The sequence below is a fragment of the Oryctolagus cuniculus genome, chromosome 8 (genome assembly GCF_051225735.1).
Source record: "Oryctolagus cuniculus isolate XC-2025 breed Fujian yellow rabbit chromosome 8, ASM5122573v1, whole genome shotgun sequence".
Classification (NCBI taxonomy): domain Eukaryota; kingdom Metazoa; phylum Chordata; class Mammalia; order Lagomorpha; family Leporidae; genus Oryctolagus; species Oryctolagus cuniculus.
The window spans coordinates 89,040,849-89,054,737 of record NC_142874.1 but is presented as its reverse complement, the minus strand read 5'-3'; the positions used below and the strand labels follow the sequence as shown (position 1 = coordinate 89,054,737).

Genomic DNA, 13,889 nt, shown 5'->3' with positions numbered 1-13,889 from the left:
TATCAAAATTTCCTCTCTCAAACCCCATTTCCATAACAAAAACAATGATTTAGTGTAGGGGGCCAGATTACAGGAAGGTATGGTTAAATGATGCATTAGATGATAAGTTATAGAGATGATAGTCGCAGCTTTTATCTCACACTATCTTTTTCTGCTTCTTTAGTCTTCTGCTCCAATTTTGAATATCTCAAAAATATATTAATGATAACCTCATTAAATCACATTTAGATTGTGGTATTGCACATATTAATCTATTTAAGAAAAGTAAGGTCTCTTGAGGGATGGTGTCATATCCACTTAAAATACCTTCCTGCAAAAATTTTGCATGTGTGTGCACGCCATAGGCTCTATGTAATGCTCTGTGTCCTAAGGAGCTTAAAAAACAGTCAAGACAGATGAAGACATACATCAAAGGCTCATGAAATTTTAAAACATTAACAAGTTTTGTTTTTAGTTAATACCAACGCTATCAGGTGGTTCTACTTCTGGTTGTCACTTTTCCAAATACCTCTCCAGGCAAGGAATTATTAAAATAGAAATGTATTCTTTGTGTTCAATCCTTTTATCAATATATTAAGGCTTGAAATCCTCTTCTATCCTGAAGGTTAATATTATAATAATGCAGCATGTTTGCACTGCTACAGTTAAGGATCAGTCAACAATTCCACAGTAATCTTCTATTTTCAGGTTTTTTTTTTTTTTTTTAAACTCCATTAGAACTTGCTGTAGGTTGAATCTTGGCATATAAAAGCACAGCCTGAAAATAGATTTTGTTTATTCCTCCCCCACCTACTTCCCTCTTTATTCCTCTGCAAGTTTGACAGGAAACATACACACACACACACACACACATACACACACAGGCTTTTAAGTGCTCAAAAATAGTCTAGCTCTGTTCTCTAATAAAATATTCCCTGAATCATTCATGCAAGGAGGCCAAAGACTAATACTAGAATGAAAAAAGAAAAACAAATTTCACAACAGTAAGAATTTAACAAAACAGGAGCTGACATTGTGGCACAGCGTAGCCTATGATGCTAGAATCCCATTATCAGACTGGAATCCTGGCTGCTCTGCTTCTGATTCAGCTCCCTACTAATGCGTCTGGGAAAGTAGAAAAGGATGGCCCACGTTCTTGGGCCGCTGCCACCCATGTGGGAGATCCAGATGGGTTCCAGGCTCCTCACTTCAGTCTGGATCCGCACAGACCACTGCGGCCAATGTCGGAGTGACCTAGTGAATGGAAGATGTTTCTCTCACTGGCTGTCTCTCTGTGACATTGCCTTTCAAATAAATAAATCTTTAAAAAACATTGAGAGGCAGCCTTTGTCACTTCTTAAAATTGTACTACATATTATCATTTCTCTGTAATGACAGGTTGTAAAGATTATTTTAAAATGTATTCATGGGACTGATAATTATAGCAGTACGGAGGGAAAAAAGTTTCTCAATAAAAGTTCCATGGCCAAAAAAAGGATAAACCTGACACATCTCCAGAGTGTACAAGATGAACACAATTTAATATTTCTATTAACCTAATTTTATACAGCTAATGGGTAGTTGTTTACTTGTCCAGAACAATCTGCTTACCTAGAGAAATCCTTGTAACATATTGAGAGTACTTTAAGAGGTTCATGGAATTTGGAATCAAAAGTTATTTCGCTGCAGACATTTTTGAAGTCCATGCATAGGAATGGTTTTCAAAATGCCTATTATTAGAAAACTATGAATGGTTTTCAAAATATTTTTGTACCAAAATAAATTTTTTATTCTGCTTTTCCATAAACATTTTTAAATATCTTTGTTCTAAGAAAATGAATTGCTATGCTGAAAAATGGAAGCAAAGTATTAGTAGGTATTTCTACAATCACAGATATAAGGTTTACATTACTGATTAGGTGACAAGAGTCAGCTCTTAGACTACCATACTATATAAGTGGTCAATACTAATATTCCAACTGGAATTTTAGAGTTTCTTTATTTAATACTGTAATAAAAAATGTAACAGACTTTTTATCCTTGCCTAAATTCCTAACCTGCCCCACTATCCCAGCAGTATGCAAAGTAGAATAAAGAGAGAAACATTAACGTTTCTATTTATTAAGTTAGAAAAATTTGGAATTCACTGATCCAGTTTATTTAGCAATTTCCTGTTTCCCTTTTTCTTGTGTATTATACATAATGGATGCCTTAGGATCAAAACTACCTTCCCCTTGCAAATCCTTCCAATGCTCTCATTCAGTTCAGCCCTTCTTCATTTCAACATTAAATGTATGGGGCCTCTACTCATTACCTGCATAGTCTCCTACATTTTCCACTTTTCTTTTTTTTTTTTTTTTTTTTTTTTTTTATCTTTTATTTAATGAATATAAATTTCCAAAGTACGACTCATGGGTTACAATGGCTTTCCCCCCCATACCGTCCCTCCCACCCACAACCCTCCCCTTTCCCACTCCCTCTCCCCTTCCATTCACATCAAGATTCATTTTCGATTATCTTAATATACAGAAGATCAGCTTAGTATACCTTAAGTAAGGATTTCAACAGTTTGTTCCCACACAGAAACATAAAGTGAAAAATAATAGATGATTTTTTTTTAAATCATGATGAAATCAGATCAGACCTATTGTCATGTTTAATCCCAGTGAGAGTCAAGTTGGGAATTGATAATTTCTTTTTTTTTTTTTTTTTTTTTACAGAAGATCAGTTTAGTGTACATTAAGTAAAGATTTCAATCGTTTGCACCCCCATAGAAACACAAAGTGAAATATACTGTTTGAGTACTCGTTATAGCATTAAGCCTCAGTGTACAGCACATTAAGGACAGAGATCCTACATGAGGAGTAAGTGCACAGTGACTCCTGTTGTTGACTTTACCAATTGACACTCCTGTCTATGGCATCAATAATCTCCCTATGCACCAGTCATGAGTTTCCAAGGCTATGGAAGCCCCTTGAGTTCTCCGACTCTTATCTTGTTTAGACAAGGTCATAGTCAAAGTGGAGGTTCTCTCCTCCCTTCAGAGAAAGGCACCTCCCTCTTTGAAGACCTGTTCTTTCCACTGGGATCTCACTCACAGAGATCTTTTTGCCAGAGTGCCTTGGCTTTCCATGCCTGAAATACTCTCATGGGCTTTTCAGCCAGATCCGAGTGCCTTTAGGGCTGATTCTGAGGCCAGAGTGCTATTTAGGACATCCGCCATTCTATGAGTCTGCTGAGTATCTCACTTCCCATGTTGGATCACTCTCCCCTTTATTTATTCTATCGGTTAGTGTTAGCAGATACTAGACTTGTTTATGTGCTCCCTTTGACTCTTAGTCCTTTCATTATGATCAATTGTGAACTGAAATTGATCACTTGGAATAGTGAGATGGCATTGGCACATGCCACCTTGATGGGATTGAATTGGAATCCCCTGGTATGTTTCCAACTCTACCAATTGGGGCAAGTCAGCCCGAGCATGCCCCAAATTATACATCTCTTCCCTCTCTTATTCCCACTTTTATGTTTAACAGGGATCACATTTCAGTTAATTTTCAACACTTAAGAATAACTGTGTGATAATTACAGAATTAAACCAGTCATATTAAGTAGAACAGACAAAAAAAAATACTATGAGGGATAATATATTTCTTATAGCACTTCTTTTCTCTTTACCTTTCCTTCCTTCCTTCCTTGTTTTTCTTTCTTAAGATTTATTTAGTAATTTGAAAGGCATAATTTTTACAGACAAAGAGAGGGAGAAACAGAGATCTTCCATCTGCTGGTTCTGTCCCAAAATGGCTGCAATAGCCACAGCTGGGCTAATCTGAAGCTAGGAGCCAGAAGCTTTTTCTGGGTCCCATGTGGGTGCAGGGGCCCAGGGATGTGGACCATCTTCAGGGAGGTGAATCAGAAGTACAGCAGCCAGGACTTGTATCAGCACCCACATGGGACGCTGGGGTTGCATGCATGGCTTTACCCACTATGCCACAATGCCAGCCCCCTCCCTTTATCTTTATTATCCTTCCTAATGACATCATTTCCCTTACAACCTCATCAAAGCACCATGCCTTTGACTTGTTCCTTCTCAAAGGGGAAAGAAGGCTACACAGATCTTACTCTATAATGCTTTCAGAAAAATGCTCCATGATCACTACTTACCAGTTTCTTCCCTTTAAATCCTCATCTGAATGTCATCTACACAGGCTCATCTAAATTGCTTCCTCTCCCTCATCATCATTTTCAACAATTTTAGCATCTACATTAATGATCTTCTCCAACTTCTACACTCAATCACTATTTATATCTTCAACTTCAAGGAGCTTATCTTCAGCCAGTGAAGTCTGATATTTGCCATAACTATTGTCCTCTTTGACAAAAACCAGTGCTCCTTCTTTACTACAATCCACAATTATACTTCTTTTCTTATTTTTCTTTTAACTTTAGCAATAATATACTTTTTTTTCCTTTGAGAACAAGATTTATCATTAACTGAAGAAGCACCTAACGAAACAAACAATAGGGTTGGGCACTTATGCTTATCTAAAACTTATGAGACATAAGAATATTATCCATTTAATACACTAAAACGAAGTATATCTTTGAAAAGTTTTACTATTAATTCTCATAACACAATTCTTTGAGGACAGAGGTTTTGCATGAGAAGTTAGTGCACAGTGCCTGCTATTGTTAATTTAACAATTAGCACTCTTAGGAATGTCATCAGTGATCACCGGAGGCTCTTGACAGGAGCTGCCTAGGCTATGAAAGCCTTTTGAATACACAAACTCCTTCAGTATTTAGACAGGGCCATAAGCAAAGTGGAAGCTCTCTCCTCCCTTCAGAGAAAGTGCATCTTGTTTGATGACCAGTTCTTTCCACAGGCATCTCAGCCACAAAGGTCCTTCATGTAGGACACTTTCTGCCACAGAGTTTCACTTACTTTGAAGACATCCACTCTGCTAGCTATCTGCCTACACCTAAACTCTAAGTACAGATGACAGGAATACAAATACACTCTGTCTCTTCAAAGTCACCAATCTCATCTGAATACTCAACACAATATGGCAATCCTGTTATGCTCCTCTGTTCAACTCTCTTCCCTACTTGCTGCAGAAACCAGTTATATTTTCTCCATTTTCTTTAAAACTGCTTATCTATTTCAGAAGATGACCTCACCTACTTCACAGAAAAAAAAAAAAAAGGCTGTAAGAGGGAAAGGCACTCAACTTCTTGCCAACATATCTACAAACTTACTTGTACTCATTCTTTCCTCTTTCCAACCTGATAAAAAAGCATGAAGTAGCTCTCCATGCAATGATGCCGGTATCTGCTTTCTGTCACTTCCTGAACTCTCTAAAAGTTCATAATTTCTTCTTTTTCTTCTCTCTGATGTGTGGGGAGTTTGTATTTCTAATGGCATCTTTTCATTATCATTTAAGTAGATTCAAGCCTCTTCTATCCTGTCTTCTCCCTTTTATGGCAAAACTTTCTCAGATTACCATCAATTTTTTGTATTTGTTTCCTTCCTTCCTTATGCTTATGCTGCGATTCCTGCAATTTGACCATTGTCCCACCATGAAAACACTCTCATCAAAATCATTCACAACCTTAGGTAAATGTAATAAATACTATTTTTCCTCCTACTTCTTTCTCCATCTTCCTTGCAGGTTCCTCTTATTACAGTTAAAAAGCGAAAGTTCTGGGTCTCTTCTGATCTTATTCTACAACTTCCAAAAATGTTTTTTCTGGATTAGTAGCATAGGCATTTCCTGGAAACATGTTAGAACTGCAAACTCTTGGTCTGTGCTCCCAGACATAATGAAGAAAAAGCTCTAGGAGCTGGTCCCAGACAATTCTGATCCACTCTAAAATTTTAGAATTGTTTCCCTAGACAATTTTATATGTAGGTTTTTGTCTATTGGGGGGGGCATAATTATAAATTTATCTCTAAAGCCCAAGTCTCTCTTCCAAGACAACTGTCAGCTTGACTTGGCTGCCTCACTGGGGCCTCCTGTTGAATGTGCTGCTAACAGAGCCATTCATATGCTCTTTTCTCCCAACCAGTACTTCCTCTAGGATTCCCTTTTTCAAATATTTATTCCATCGTTCCAGTTAGAAACTTGGGAATCAGTTTTAACTCCTGCTACTTCCCCACCTCCCACCCCCCACCTCAATCACCAAACCCTAAAATATATCTAAAATCCATCTACCTTTTTCTATACTTACTACCACCATCCAAGACCAACCTACTATTATCTAGCCCATAGCAAAAGCCCATCAGTCTCCCCACAACCATTCTTATCCCCTCTTAATATTTTTGTATCACACACTTAAAATAGTTTTATGACTCCTCACAGTACAAAGGTTAAACAACAAGATTCTCAGCGAAGTCTCTAATGCCCTAACATGATCTGGTAATGCATGTAAGGCAGTTGTACAGTACCTGGCACATGGTACATGCTCATTAAATGTTACTCACACTGCTCTTATTTCATTATAGTCACACAACTTCTAAGTCCTCTACTATATCACATTCTTTCTTACTGAGTGCTTTAGTGGAAGGTGTACCACCTCCCCAGCCTAAGTCATCCTTCAAATCTCAATATTTTTCCATACATTTTTCAACAAAATCAAATTATTCCTGTTACAGGAGGGAAGCATTTCGTACTGATTAGTAATATCCATCATCTGTTAATTATGTAAGCACTATCTATCGCCTACAAGAGGGCAGGCACTGGATGGCTTTTACTTACTACCATAACCCCTATGTTTAGTAGAGTGCTTGGCAAATAGCAGATCTTCAGTAATTCTGGCTAAGCAAATACATGTCATCCACTTCCTTTCATAAAATTCTCCTCTCTTTAGTTTATTATACTCAGTGTTTCTAGTTTTCCTCTTCTATCTCTGACTCTTCTTTCTCTGGCTCATCTTCTTACTTCTGCTGCTTGTAGTATTTCCCATTTATTTATCCTTGGCTATTTTCTTTAGTTCTGCTACCAATTGCTTCCCTGGTAAACTTAAGATACAGCATGTTTTGAAATGTCACCACTAGGCAGATGATTTCATGTTTTATCCCTACTCCAATCTCCTGTAAGCTCAAAGCCCATATTTCCAATTGCTTAATAGACATGACTCCCTGGTTGTCCTAAGGGTATCTCAGATTTAGCTATAACTAAAACTGACTTTGTGAATATCTCTACAAACGTTCATTGTCTGCATTTTCCTTCAATAAATAACAAAACTCTGTTAATTAGGTCTGAGCCCTAAAACTTTCCCTCACTGATTTCTTCCCTACTCTTTACATCCAAACAATTGGCAGGCTTTTCTTATGGATTCTGATTCTGCAATAACTTTCACATTTGGCCCACTTTTCATTTCTACCACTGCTACTCAAAAGCAGGCCTTTATTAGCTTACCTGAACAGCAACACTAATCTAATCATTATCAGCTTCAACACTGTTGCCATATTAATTTCCCTGAAAATTTTTTTTTGATTTTTTAAATCTTTTTTTAAAAAATATTTGAAAGAGTTACACAGAGATAGAGAGACAGAGAGATCTTCCATCTGCTGGTTCACTCCCCATATGGCCACAATGGCCAGGGCTGAGCCAGGCTGAAGCCAGGAACCAAGAGCTTCATTTGGATCACCCACATGGGTGGCATGGGCCATCTTCGGCTGCTTTCCCCAGGTCATTAGCAAGGAGCTGGATTGTAAATAGAGTACCCAGAATATGAACCAGCACCCATAAGGGATGCTGATGTCATAGGTGATGGTTTTACCAGCTATGCCACAATGCCAGACATTCAATTTCAACATTTTCTTACTGAAAAAAATTAAGGCTTCCTACTGCCTTAAAAATAAAGCCCAGGGACTGGCACTGACACAAAAGGTTAAGCTGCTGCCTGCAATGCCAACATCCCACACAGGTGCCAGTTGTAATCCCAGCCGCTCCACTTCTGATCCAGTTCCTTGATAATGCACCTGGGAAAGCAGCAGATGACGGCCCTTGGGCCCCTACACCCATATGGGATACCCTGATGGAGTACCAGGCTCCTGGCTTCAGCCAGGCCTAGCTTGAGCCCTTGAGGCCATATGGGGAATGACCCAGCCTATTGAAGATCTTTCTCTATCTATCTCCCCCACCCCCACCCCCGTCCCTGTAACTCTGCTTTTCAAAACAAATAAATAAATCTTAAAACACACACACACACACAAATTTCCTGGCCTAGCACTTAAGATTCATTAATTGGCACAAAAACTATCATTCTTCACCTCCAGATATTCTTTACAGGTATTAGCTGACCTTGCTACTCTTATTCTTTTCTCTATCCTGGAAGCTTTTTATCCATTTTGCTATTTCTAATCTTATCAAGACACAATTAAAATACTACTCTGGCAAGTGCTATTACAGCTGCTATGCCTCTGTTCTCTCCATCCTAAATCTCAACTGATGAGATTGATGAGAGGTAATTGGTATCTCTTCCTCCTTAGGATATATCATAGTACTTCCTCACAGCACTGGAACTTTCTACATTGAAGCATACCCTTTTTTCACACGTATTATTTCCCCATAAAACTAACTACCTTAATTAGATTCTAGAGTTTTATCCTATCCTACTTTGCAAAGTACCACAAAATAATTGCTTATAGAATTACAGATCAAAGTCTAGTGGTCTTTCTCTACTTCTACATAATTCTAACCATTTCCAAGGTCACTTCAGCAAGAAAGCAAAAAGAAAACTACCCCTTCATCCCCCAAAACTCTCAAACATCAAAAAGCAAAATCAAGGCAAAACAAAAATCACCTCTCTGTGATTGGGAATTTGCACCATGTTTCTCTGCAATACTCTGTCCCTAATCTTTCACTTGGCTTAAATTCATTAATCACAGGATATTAACTCCATCAAAGTACAGCCATTTTTGTTCACTTTTAGTTCCCTAGTGCTTAAAACTTAGCAGGTGCTCAAAAACAGTCATTGCATGAGCGAGGTTTTGGCTTAAATGTCACTTTCTAGTACTTCCGCCATCTCTACAATCTAAACTGATGTTCATATGTAAATATAAATGAGCTTATGCTTTCCCCTGCATTCTGTTTTCCATCCTATTTGTCAATCTTCATCTGAAGTCCAAGGTCAATGATCTGCGTGTGCCCAGGATGAAGGAAACCGAACCTATTCCTGCAGAGTTCAGTATTAGGGCTGCCCCCTCACAGTGGCTCTAGGAAACTTTGCAGCTCATGTCTCTGCAACCTCTTGCAACCTTTTCCAATAAACATTCTTTTAAAGATGCTCCCCCGTTCCATTCCTCCAATGAGTTCTTGGCCCTGGGTCACACGGATACCTTAGGAACGTGTGGGAACGCCGGGCAGACGAAAAGGCCCGACTTCAAAGGAATCCAGTGGTTTGGAGAAGCTGAAGAGTGACAACAGACACTCGGAAAAGAAACGTCAATTCTTAGATTAAAGCACGTCGCATCGAAGCCTTAGCACGAGGAAAGCTCCTTGAAAAGAGAGACAGAAAAGGAGAGACGGGATGAGGTGCATACATAGAGAACTCGCCAGAGATCCTTGACAAGCTTCCAAAGCCTAATCCCAGTCCCCACGCCCCACTCCACAACACTCTGGAAAGCAGTCCTCCCTAAAGGGAGAGAACGGTCAGGCTGTGGCACGCAACAGCCGTCAGCTACCGGGTTTCTCCTAAAGGAGCGAGGAAATCAAGACTCCACTACGCCACTCTCCCAACCCGGACCCTCGCGGGGGTCTCGAGCCCCCCAGAGGTGGCGGGGAGCCGGCTGGCTCGTCACAACTCACCGCTCCGCCCCGCCGCTCCGTCCGTTCCCAGTGGTCCCTTCCGAACCGGTCCCCGCACTACCCAGCACAGAAAGAGCGGAAACAAAGGTTCCCGCAGCGGGGCCCTGGGGAAACGTTTGGCAGTGCGACTGCAGGAAGTGACGTAACCTCCCTCCTTCCGGTCCGCCGGATTATGAATGACAGCCGGCGCGAGTAATTTCTAAACCTATTTGTTGTTTTTAATCTCTGGCAGCAAGGGGCCTGCAGCTCCCAGAAGCAGCCTCGGGATCCCGGCTCGGGCTGGGCGGGAAGGCGTAGGTGGCTGGTGTCGCCGACACGCTCACGCACCCTCCCTGCCTGGCCGCGCCTCTGCGACCAGGTAAAGAGGGCGCTCGGGCCGGCGGCTCCTCAGCCCCGGTGTCCCCCCTGGTGACTGCCTTTTGCGTTGGGGGTCGACGGGGTTGAAGATGCAGGAGAAGGGTGGAAAGGGCGAGGGCGAGGAATCGTTGTTCCGCTCTGGGCTGCCTCAGACTGGGGCTCCAGCTCCTGGGTGTGCGCGGCTGGAGGGCTCGCGCCCGTCCCCAGGTCTAGGTGTTTCCCGGTTCCCCCAGCCGGTCCTTCCCGGCAGCTTCCAGTTGGAGGTGCTTGTGCGGTCGTCAGCCGTTTTGGTATCAAGACTTCTCGGATCGCACTTTTTTTTTTTTTTTTCCTTTGTGACAGTTTTCTATCCCAGTCCCTCCTGATTGGAGGAAGCAGTTCTAGGTGAAAACCACCTAATAGTTCATTTCAGAGGAGTTGCTTCCTTTGGAGCCATTTATCTAAAATGTTTCTCTTCAGTTTTTAGCTCCTATATGAAGTCCGTTTTGAGTTTAACAACTTGCAAGCAAGTTTCTTTGGCATCAAAAACTAATTTTACTAATATAGTTATTTCCCATCCCAACTCTATTAGCTGATTTTTTTCTCTCTCTACTCTTAATACCATTCCTGGGAATAAGTTCTTGAATGTCAAGAAAATGCCATTTAATAATATATCTTGTGCTGAATTATTGAAAAAGTAGACAGTGTTGGCAGGAGAAACTGCAAACGCTCGAAACTAGTGATATGACAGTTTTAGAAATGTAAAATAGCCATTTAAATATTGTGAAAATAAACTCTGTTGTAACCCAACTGAGTGATTTGCTGTCATATTTAATAAATCAAACATCAAGCTATGCGGGTTTTGTTTTGATTTTTTATACATGCCTGGGGGCGAGCATATGCCGCGGAGAGGATCCTCTTAAGTATACTGATTACTTGAAAATGTTTGAGTTACACCTGAAGACATCATCTTAAGAGATCTAACTTCAAAAATAAGATTGAGAAGGTCAATGAGATTGAGAACTGTTTTATCAGTTCGTTTGGTTTTTGTTTTCTTATACTTTAAACAAGGCTTACACTTGAACTTCTATAATGATTTTCAAGTTTTTTGTTTTTTTTTTTTTGGTAAATCTGACTTTGTAGCTTTTGTATCCTCACTGGTGGTTTGAAATAAGAAATACAGAATATCCAATTGGCTTTCATAATAGCAACGTAGCAAGCCTGGAGAGTAAAAAATTCTGGGGCCAGCCACCTGACATACCTGTAGTATACACAATACCCTGATGTATGTTGTTTTTATCTTCAGGTACTCAAAGTAGCCTCCTGAATTCTGTGAGTGGTACTGGGAATGTGGAGATTTCAGCCATTTAGATCATAACAAGCTCAGGTGTTGTTTGCCTTGGGAATCAAATTTTGTTTCAGGCTTGCTGCTACTTCTAACCTGGTAGCTTTCCATTCTGAGTGCCCTGTTAATTGTGAGGTCAGTCTTACCTGCAGGCGTTATGATTCCATGGCAACAGATGGTTCCCTGATTCGCCAGAGAAGATTGTACACGTCCATTATGGCTAAGGTTACAGCAAACATTTTTACTTTAAAACTTTTTTTTATTTCTTGCCCAGATAATAGCTAATTTTAACAATAAGCTTTTGTCCTGTAGTGCTTGATGTTATAGTTATGAACTTTGAAAAAACTCAGTTTTCTTGTTTTCTTTTTTGACCTTTAATATTCAAGGCAGTTAGATGCTGTTCATCCCACTCTGATGTGGAATGCTGGCATCACGAGTGACGGCTTAACCTGCTGCACCACACCTACCACTTCAGTTTTAATTTCTTAAAAACTAAGTTTGTATTTCTCTCATAATTGTTGAACTGCTTATTTTATGTAATTGGTATGCATGTGGACTAAAGGGTTCAGTATTGTTTTGTATATTTCAGTACTCCCTGGCTTTTTTAAATTTGGAGATGGGAAGGAGGGGCTCAATTCAACGTGAATCCCTTATTTTTCTTGGGAAGAACTTTGGAAATGGAAAGCACCATTGGGTTTTGCTCATAAACGTCTGTGTATTTTAATGGCGTCAATGGATAAGTAATTTGGGGTTAAATTATAAGTAAATAGTAGTAGCTAGCATTTAGGTAGAGGCTTACTGTAAGACAGGCATGCTTTGGTTCTCACAGCATTCCACATGGTAAGTACTGCTATTATTGTACCCATTTTATAAATGAGGAAATTAAGGTATGGAAAATTTTTCTATGTCTACTAAGAATCAGAACCAGGGTTTTGCTTTTGTTTTAAGACCTTTTTATTTATTTGAAAGGCAGAGTTTTAGAGAGAGAATCTTCCATCCACTGATTCACTCCCCAAATGGCCACAATGGCTGGAGCTGAGCCGATCCAAAGCCAGGAGCCAGGAGCTTTTTCTGGGTCTCCCACCTGGGTGCAGGGGCCCAGTCTCCCGCTGCTTTGCCAGGCACATTAGCAGGAAGCTGGATTGGCAGTGGAGCGGCTGGGACTCAAACCAGTGGCTGTATGGGATGTCGGTGCCACAAGCCACAAGATATGGCATAGCTTTACCTGTTTTGCCACAGCACTGCCCCCAGAACTAGGGTTTGAATTAACTTATTCTGCCTCAAGGGTCTGGACTTTCATCCATTACTTTATAATTCTTATATAAATACTCTACTTGCAAGGAAAGTATACAAAATCCAAGATTCTTAGTTCTTTGGCTGAATATCAGTATCCACAGAAATTTCTATGCTGCTTTACAAGTTTGGACAGGTTCCAGTTACACTTTTTCCAATTCAGCTTACAAAGATAATCTTGTGTCTTAATTTACATTTATTTGACCCTTAAAGTAGATTTATTAATTTGAAAAAAAAAATGGTGTGAACAATTAGCCCCCTATTAAAGCAAGGCTAAAATTGTGTCTGGAGTAATAGAAAATATTTTACAGGGTTTTGCAGTAGTTTTTTCTTAACTTTTTTTATTTATTTGACAGGTAGAGTTACAGACAGCGAGCGAGTGAGAGACAGAGAGAAAGGTCTTCCTTCCGTTGGTTCATTCCCCAAATGGCTGCCACAGCCCACGCTGCGCCAATCCAAAGCCAGGAGCCAGGTGCTTCTTCCTGGTCTCCCATGCGGGTGCAGGGGTCCAAGCACTTGGGCCATCCTCCACTGCCCTCCCGGGCCACAGCAGAGAGCTGTCACTGGAAGAGGAGTAGCCAGGACTAGAACCCAGTGCCCATATGGGATGCCGGCGCTGCAGGCAGAGGATTAACCTAGTAAGCCACGGCGCTGGCCCCTTGCAGTAATCCTGATGACAGCTGGTAATGACTTTGATTAAGATGGTAGAACCAGGGAATTCGATTTGGGTGGAAATGACAGGGCATGAGAGAAAAAGAGTTTTTGGCCTAAGCATCTGAGTGAATGGTGTTGCCGTTTTGCCTGGAATGGGACACTAAAGAAAGGAACAGATTTAGAAGAACAACCAAGTGGAGATGTCTAGTAGGAGACATATATGTGTGTGTGTATGTGTGTGTGTGTTCATACACATATTATTAGAGTGAAGTAGCAAAATGGTTACAGATAAGACATTTATAAAAAAAACTCATTTCCCCTTTTATATGTGAAATAATTTATTGAAGTCAAATATATTAATTAGAATGAACATGCAAAACATATAAATGCCTAATTTTTTTTTAAAGATTTATTCATTTATTTGAGAGGCAGAGTCACAGAGCAAGGTCTTCCATCTGCTGGTTCAC

The 13,889-nt window shown here is 40.2% G+C and overlaps 2 protein-coding genes across 7 annotated transcripts in view; one reads left to right on the top strand and one right to left on the bottom strand.

Moving 5' to 3' along the window:
* Positions 1-9,826, bottom strand: part of INTS12 (integrator complex subunit 12) — a 28,171-nt gene extending 18,345 nt beyond the window's left edge. Inside the window, exons 1-2 of one of the 3 annotated variants that reach the window (XM_017347377.4) lie at positions 9,671-9,826; positions 9,326-9,484 (exon numbers count right to left, since the gene is read on the bottom strand). The gene's annotated coding sequence lies outside the window, so the exon portion shown is untranslated. The remainder of the gene's footprint in view (positions 1-9,325; positions 9,485-9,670) is intronic. The other 2 variants (XM_017347376.4, XM_008267527.5) reach the window with 2 other exon arrangements.
* Positions 9,827-9,965: 139 nt separating this feature from the next.
* The window catches only part of GSTCD (glutathione S-transferase C-terminal domain containing), a 142,196-nt gene continuing 138,272 nt past the window's right edge, over positions 9,966-13,889 (top strand). For all 4 annotated transcript variants that reach the window (XM_008267531.5, XM_089302983.1, XM_089302985.1 and 1 more), the window contains exon 1: positions 9,966-10,152. The gene's annotated coding sequence lies outside the window, so the exon portion shown is untranslated. The remainder of the gene's footprint in view (positions 10,153-13,889) is intronic.